This window comes from Liolophura sinensis, chromosome 1, assembly GCF_032854445.1.
Source record: "Liolophura sinensis isolate JHLJ2023 chromosome 1, CUHK_Ljap_v2, whole genome shotgun sequence".
NCBI classification, from domain to species: Eukaryota; Metazoa; Mollusca; class Polyplacophora; order Chitonida; family Chitonidae; genus Liolophura; species Liolophura sinensis.
The window spans coordinates 65222490-65230695 of NC_088295.1; the positions used below are offsets into that span (position 1 = coordinate 65222490).

At 40.3% G+C, this 8206-nt stretch overlaps 2 non-coding genes across 2 annotated transcripts; both read right to left on the reverse strand.

Annotated features, from left to right (window-relative positions):
- Positions 1-743: 743 nt before the first annotated feature.
- On the reverse strand, positions 744-816 carry Trnav-aac (transfer RNA valine (anticodon AAC)). Its single transcript has one exon. It is a non-coding gene; the product is annotated as a tRNA-Val (tRNA).
- A 1900-nt stretch (positions 817-2716) lies between these two features.
- Positions 2717-2789, reverse strand: Trnav-cac (transfer RNA valine (anticodon CAC)). The gene has a single exon. It is a non-coding gene; the product is annotated as a tRNA-Val (tRNA).
- Positions 2790-8206: the final 5417 nt, after the last annotated feature.

Sequence of the window (8206 nt, forward strand, 5' to 3'; positions counted from 1 at the left end):
GAGGAAAACACTCTAACAGCTATAGGCAACCGAAAGGCTCAAACCGTCTACCTGTGCCATTACATTAATTTATTATATAACGTCCATAATGCTTCTGCCGTTTTAATACAGTATTAATAGATTTAAACACTTACAGAAATAACCTTATAGATTTCATCCATCTTGGGATATACGACCTGAACTTAAAGCCCTGTATACATTACATAAAAAGTTTTGCACATATGCACAAATATATAGGGTAACTTTTAGATATATGCACCGGAATTTGACACAATTATGTGCAATTTTTAGCAGGTATGTGTATATTTAGAGAATAAATACCGGAATAGGTTGCTGCATGTGTATAATAAATAGTGAAACAACTTATAAACGTTTGCAAATCTATAAAATAAACGTTTACTGTATTTGTACAATTCTTAAATATACATAAATACAGGTGTAATTGTTTTGTACACATGTGAAAGTCTTATCTCATGCACTGCATTCACTATCATGTACATAAATAACACAGTAAGTGACTCTTTCAAACAATTTGAGGTCATTTTATTTCAACAGTCTCTTTATGGTAATTTAGATTTTTTTGGAAGAAAGAAGTGGCGATTATAACATTAAATCGATTTTTTTAAATCTCTCAATTTTAAGGCGGGCGCTATGTTCAGATTTAGATTGTTGGGTGGGGGGGGGAACATTCATTTTTCAATAACATTAGAAAACAATAAGAACACACAAAAAAAAACATACAGAGGTTCCGGCGAGGATCGAACTCGCGACCTTCTGCGTGTTAAGCAGACGTGATAACCACTACACCACGGAACCTTCCCGTATACTGAGAGCATTTTGACACATTTTAAAAAATTTTGTCCATAGTGAAAAGCTTAACCTGAATTATTTGTGTTTATTCATTTAAATACCCTATACATCATCTACATTTAGCAAAGAATAACAAAGTGTTCCCTGTACAAACGGAATGAATCATCGTAGGTCTGTCTATCATTATCATTGGTCAATACAAATCACATGGTGTAGTAAAAGAAGGCGTAAAGAACATGGCTATCTTATTCTTAACTGCATTACGTTCAGTATTTGGCCATGGAAAGAGAGCTATAGAGCTATTTGTTATCAGAATCGACTGACCCCGCATTACAGACCGTGTCAAACTCGCGGGCACGTCAAGGGGAGTTACGGCGCGCCTGAGTGACCTAGAAAATCAATATTTGCATGGGTTATCACGTGACGTATGCCTTTCTCGGCTTTATCCGGAAATACCCGAGCTCACGGGTTCGCGTTTGGAACCACGTGGTGCTGCCTGATCGTCGAATAAGAGGGGTTTGGTAGCGTGAACGTTGGCTTAGCCAATTCTAATGAAATCATCGGTTTGTGATAGGCTATACCTGACGGCACATAAGGCAACAGTTTAAGCTCGTGTATAACCGAAGAAGATGGACAAGAAGTAGGCGCGAAAATTATGATAATAAGCCTGATAAATCATGTAGATCAGTCTGACACCTTTCTCTGGATCTAGGCACAAAGGCGAAAGGACAGAAGGACATATTTACTGATAAATAAATATTAATTGCATGTTATGCACCAAAACATTATATATAAAGATTTAAATGTTTAGGTCATATGTAAGTCACCGCTATCCCACGCACACCCCACTCAAGATTTTTTTTTTTTTTTACATTTTTAATAAATAAATATACGTTTATCACAGCAGATGTGGGCTGTCGTCTTTTTACATTTATGCACGGTATATGTATTTACAACAGGTCAAATATTCCATTACTCAATAGAGTTCTCAATAGCACATATAAGAGAATCTCCTTGACAGGCAGAATATTATGAACTAATTTAAATAAAATGTTCATAAGATTGTTATCCAGGAAGGCGTTGAACACTGTACGCCATATCCGAGGCACGGTATCATTGGTTGAGAGGCGAAATCTTGGACAGAAATGCACTATGTATAAATGTATTGTGAAACATTGCTGGAGATAACTGTTGACCACGATCAAATTCTTTCCAGGCAGGCAACACAAACTTATTTTAAAAAAAATGGAAACATTAACGAGTGCGGTAAGCTTGACCTCGCACACTCTGGCTTAACCTGGTTTAGTGAAATTCCAAGCCAGTATAAATATCAAAATATCTCCAATCCGTTTCAATGTCATTCAGTAATTTTAAGACATGTTTTACTGCAAATACCTTCAGTTTGCAAAAGATATTGTGGATATTTAACCCACCGTTATCATATTCATTAAACAAAACAGATCTCTTAATAGCTTCTGGTTTGCCATTCCAAAGAAACTTAAAGGCATGCTGAGTACACTGTACAATACATTTATGTGGTAAGATAACGCATTGGGCAATATACAACAGAACAGTGTTAATTATAACAGCCCTGTTCCGCATTGTAAGGCATCGGTCACCCCAACATGACACTTTTATTTTTACTTTTTTAAGTAGGCCTACACGTTCGCTGTTTAGATCTTCCTGGTTTTTGCGAAAAATATACACCACATATATTTATTTTTTCCACATTCCTAAAGCCGGATACAGCATCGTCACTGACCTTTCATGTACCAAAGTAGGAAGTACCAGACTTTTAGCTACATTAAATTTAACCTCTGATGCTCTCCCAAATTCATAGACCACTCAAGATTTCAATAGGTTTGGACGATTCATAAATGTGTTAAACAATAAAAGTGAACTGGGGAGGTTTCGGCGAGGATCGAACTCGCGACCTTCTGCGTGTGAAGCAGACGTGATAACCACTACACCACGAAACCCTCCTTAGCCGTTGAGATACAACAACCGAAGTCAATCATGGCGCGATTTAACACACAATGTATATGATGTCCACGCAGGCCTGCAACGCGCATACGAGTATGTAGGTCAGATCTAGCAAAGTTATATGTACATGCTAAATACAACAGATTTAAAATATTGTTCTGAAAACATACTTTGTTGTTTTGTTGTCTTCAGGATTTATTATTATTTGATTTGCCTGTATACACGTACCTCCATGATGCAGGATTTACGTGCAGTACCAGTGCGTCAAATCATGAAATCCTCATTATAATGTCCTGTCATCATTGATGTTTTCGTGGAGGTTTAAGTGCATTTAAAACTTTATCCACTTTTATACTTTTATATTTTTCAACAGGGCTCAAAAGTCAAGCTCATGCTGGTATACGAGTATGCGGGAAGTTCTTGCAACAGCCTGCGTGTGGTCGTGTGTTTTCTCGGACTAGCTCTGCCCTGTTTGCTAACACCATATTAGCGGCCGCCATCGTCTAAGTGAAATACTCTTGTGTAAGGTGGAAAACACCAATACAATAAGTAAAAAAACAAATAAATAAATATAATTTGCAATAAAGTAAAATCCACGTATTCCTATATAGGGTAAAATTGAATAAGGAAATATGACAAGCATACCAGGTATGCCAAACTTTAAATTAAACCTATCAAAGTAAGAGGTTTTTCTTGGTGTCTTTCTGGATCAACGGTCGCTACGTAAAAAAAAATCCTGAGTTCGACCAGTATTTGTATTGACTGGTCTAGTTTGTTTCATGCAGTTTCTTTTCATTTCGTGGTAAAGTATGACAGGTAGGGTATAGGGCCTATGCCTATTTAACATGTATTAACAAGGGACAGTTACGTGGCTGTGTAACTACCCCTAAATGTCTTAACCAATTAAACTGTATGACCAAACTGGAAAAATGAACGAAAAATATTAAAAGTCATCGAAAACATGCAGCTGGACAGTAAGAGTTCAACCCAGTTATAGTACAAAAGCACTTTTAAATTTAAAACATTTAGCAGAGCTCTTCAATGTTAAAAAATCATCAAACTGTAGGCTACGGTTTTAGCAGTGTATTGCGAACGTTCTGCCCAACATTTTCCTTAACGTTTCATAGTTTTCATAAGTTTAATTGTATATATATTATAATGCTAACATAATGAAAATATCATGCACACATTATTTGTATGACTGTATTAACAGATGTGCGTGAAAGTGCGTGTTGGCGTCTGTTGGTTATTTAAATGTTGATACAGTTACATACAAGCCTACATGCATATTCTGTGTGCTCGAAAGTAACATTATTACATATACGCAGCCAAGCGAAAAATTCTTGAGTGCGACATTTAACAACGATCTAAATCAAATCTTGAGTACGGCGTAAAACACCAATTAAATAAACAAATAAATCAATCATATACTCGCTTTAACCGTGTTTGATGCGTAGCCTATGTAGCTTTGAGTTTTGGTGTATACTACAGAGGTGACCACAAATTAGGATTAGAATTCTCTGTATACACATATGTTTGAAAACCGTCACTTTCCAAACTCATTGCCTTACGTTTAGTTTTAACTTTAATATTTAATACATGAATGCATCCATCAAAACCCATGAAATATCAACCGTCTGGGTTTTTCAGTGAAATGTCTTCACACTGGTTCGAGGTATTTGTCTACACAATGTTAGGTCTGTCTGGTGTTTTTATTTTTAACTATTTCTTACGAATCAATATTGGCGAACAGAGTTGCTTGCACTCACTTATATGAACAGATTGATATATATATTTATTTATTTATTTATTTATTTGATTGGTGTTTTACGCCGTATTCAAGAATATTTCACTTATACGACGGCGGCCAGCATTATGGTGGGTGGAAACCGGGCACAGCCCGGGGGAAACCCACGACCATCCGCATGTTGCTGGCGTTAAGCTTATACATAAACATTGCATACTATCCAAAAAAAGAAACGCATAGGTGTTTTGTTTTATTTTAAAATGAAATAAATACATTCTGTCTTCATTTCATGAGCAAAATGTGTTTTAATATTGTTAATAGTCACAGTTAGCACACATTTTATTCCTCAAAACATTTCTTGGTTGAAAATGTTGAGTTTGGAGGCCGTTTTTGGAAGAAGTAAAAAATACAGCACCACACTGCATCACGTGCAGTCTTACACGCCGAACTTAGGCCTACGCATGGAAAGCATGCAGTGTGTGACTATAAAACCGCAACTTCGGGCCGGAAATCGGCGTCTTTCAAGTGGTGTTTTCAAGCTGATTCAACATGCCACGTCTTGACACTGTCACAAGAAATATTGCCATTGGAAGACTTCAAGCTGGAGAGTCCCAATCGTCAATTTCTAGGCGTCTACACGTCAGCCAGAGCACGATTTCACGGCTTGCTGCCCGCTACAACAATGCTGGGACAACAAATGACCGTCGGCGTTCAGGTCGACCACGTGTCACTACAGCAGCCCAAGATCGCTACATAAGGGTCCTCCATTTGCGTGACCGTTGTGCTACAGCTGAAAGCACAGCAGCCAGCATACCGGGACTGAGGAGGATATCAGGTCAGACAGTGCGGAACAGGCTGAGGGAACATGGACTGAGAGCCAAGAGGCCCTATGTTGGGATCGTGCTGCGTCCTCACCATCGCGCCAATCGCCTCCGATGGTGTAACAACGTGACTGCATGGAATCTACGTTTAGCAGGACAACGCCAGACCGCACACGGCACGTGTCACAAGGGACTTCCTCGCCGAAAACAATGTAAATGTGCTACCCTGGCCGTCCCGTTCCCCGGATCTTAACCCAATTGAGCATCTGTGGGATGAACTTGATCGACGTCTACGCCAACGTCAACCTCAACCCCAAACGCTTCAAGAGCAAGTTGCATGTTTGCAGGAGGAGTGGCAGAACATTCCCCAGGCCTCTATCCAGCGTCTCATCCAGTCCATGACAAGGCGTGTCAGAACTGTTATTCGTGCCCGTGGTGGTCACAACAGATACTGACATTCCACTCAAGTGGGAGACTCATTAGCCCCGTTTACACTACCGCTTTTCAACCAGGCTCGGCCCTGATGGGGCACGGCCCGGCAAAAAATTGGGTAGTCTAAACGGGTTAAGCGTACTCGGCACCGTGCCAGATTTGACCGGGCCGAACCCCTCAACGAGAGGTAGGCTCGGCCCAGCTGAAGCTCGGCTCGGCTAGCCAAACGTGTAGTGTAAACGCGTCACCGTGCCTGGCCCGCTCAGAGGACTTAACTGCGCATGCTTAAAGGCAACTTCCTCTGACCTTCCACTTCCGGCTTTTCAGTTGGCGCACTTTTTTTCGAACAATAAGAATTTAAATATGTCAACAAATCGTGGCGCTACTTGGACAAAAGAGGAGACAGAACAGCTATTAGCTATTTGGGGCGAGGAAAACGTGCAGGCGCAACTTGAGAGCGCTCGTCACAACGAGAACATCATACAGGTGGATGTATATGAGTTTCGAAAAGGCCGTCTGTATCTTTGCCTTACAACTACTGGCAGCGCCATTTTCGCAGCTGAATAAAGTGTTTGTACCTCCAATGTCTGAAGAGTGCCACAAATAAATAGCCCAACTCAACCTGAGTTGTCGTTCCTGTTTGTGATAATGGATTTGGCCCGCCAGCGAGGCGTGTAATGTAAACGGTACTTGTCAAGGGGGCTCGGCCCTGATCAAGCGCGACCCTGCTAAAATGGGCCCGGCCCGGCTGTAGTCTAAACGCGGCTATTGTGAGTGTCTTACCTCAAGCTGATGGCCTTGTTGTCTAGATATGGACCCTTCCTTAATCTGTGTAAAAAAATATTTGCAGAATAACAATTCTTATTTAGTTATGCATAATTGAAAAGACTGCATCACCTCCGCAAAAAACCGGGTTATGCGTTTCTTTTTTTGGATAGTATATATATAAACATTGCCGGAGAGGAAGCTGGACTTAAACTCACAGCGACCATATTGGTGAATATGTATATATATACATCGAAGTCTTCGTTGACTCGGGGCCTCCGTGGCTCAGTCGGTTAAAGCGCTAGCGCAGCGTAATGACCCAGGAGTCTCTCACCAATGCGGTCGCTGTGAGTTCAAGTCCAGCTCATGCTGGCTTCCTCTCCGGCCGTACGTGAGAAGGTCTGCCAGCAACCTGCGGATGGTCGTGGGTTTCCCCCGGGCTCTGCCCGGTTTCCACCCACCATAATGCTGGCCGCCGTCGTATAAGTGAAATATTCTTGAGTACGGCGTAAAACACCAATCAAAAAAAAAAAAAAAAAATCTTCGTTGACTCAGACTCAGGCGGGTAAAACGCTGTCCGCGACATTTTCAAGCCTTTGACCATTGAGGTTGCCTGTTCGAATCCAACCCTCGCTGTTTTCGGATGCGAATTTACGTAGAGGGGCGGTGATATACTCCGCCCGCTGTCCGCCGTTGTATAAGTGAAAAATTCTTAAGTACGGCGTGAAACTCCAAATAATTAAATAAATAAATAAATATACTCCTCTCACTCCCATTCCTGCACCAATAAACCTTACTTACCGGTCTTACCGGTGTAACTTAAGTAACAAATATGTTATGACATTTAACACAATAAAATAAATATATAAACTCTCCTTATACTAAAACTGAATGAACATAATACATTTCATTATACAACAGCAATAAGTAGTACAATGGAGGATGATCCATGTGCTTTTGTTGAAACGAACAGGTTGAAGAAAGTCACTGTGCTATCAGGCAATCGGGCAATGACTGGCAATCAGGCAATGAAGAGGCCCAATACAGCTTAAGCTGCTGTTGTTGTAAAACCCTAAACACGTGGACATGTAGACAGTTATTTTTCTTTGCGCTAGCATATTATCTCTGTTGTGAAATAAATTTATTCCTTATACCGCGTACTTCTCATTACATGCCGCCCCACCCCATGCTGTTCCAAAGTCCTGTCTGAATCAAATCTGATTGGAGCATGATTCATGTATGAAGAGCTAATATGGCTCAGTAAATCAAGGTAGGTGATGTCGAACATTGCTCGCTTGATTAAATGAAGATATGGCTTAAAAATGGCTAAAGTTTGACTTCCTAAACATGTGTTGTTTTCTTTTCTCTCGAAAGAAATATAGCACAGTGTCAAATTAGTATGTTCAGCGGATGCCAAATGGGAAGGGTTTGGTCTGTGGCAATAAATTACTCACGGAGAACTGTACAGTTTATAAAATAACATTTTTCAAAAATAGGCTTATTATTTTCACAAGTACTTTCTTCGGCATTAAACACCGAAGTTTTGCAATAAATTGCTGTTTGATACATACACCCTTTTCAACAAACGGCCAATGGTTTAAGGTTCCCAGAGTGAACCTGTTCGATACCTCTTCGAGATAACACCAAC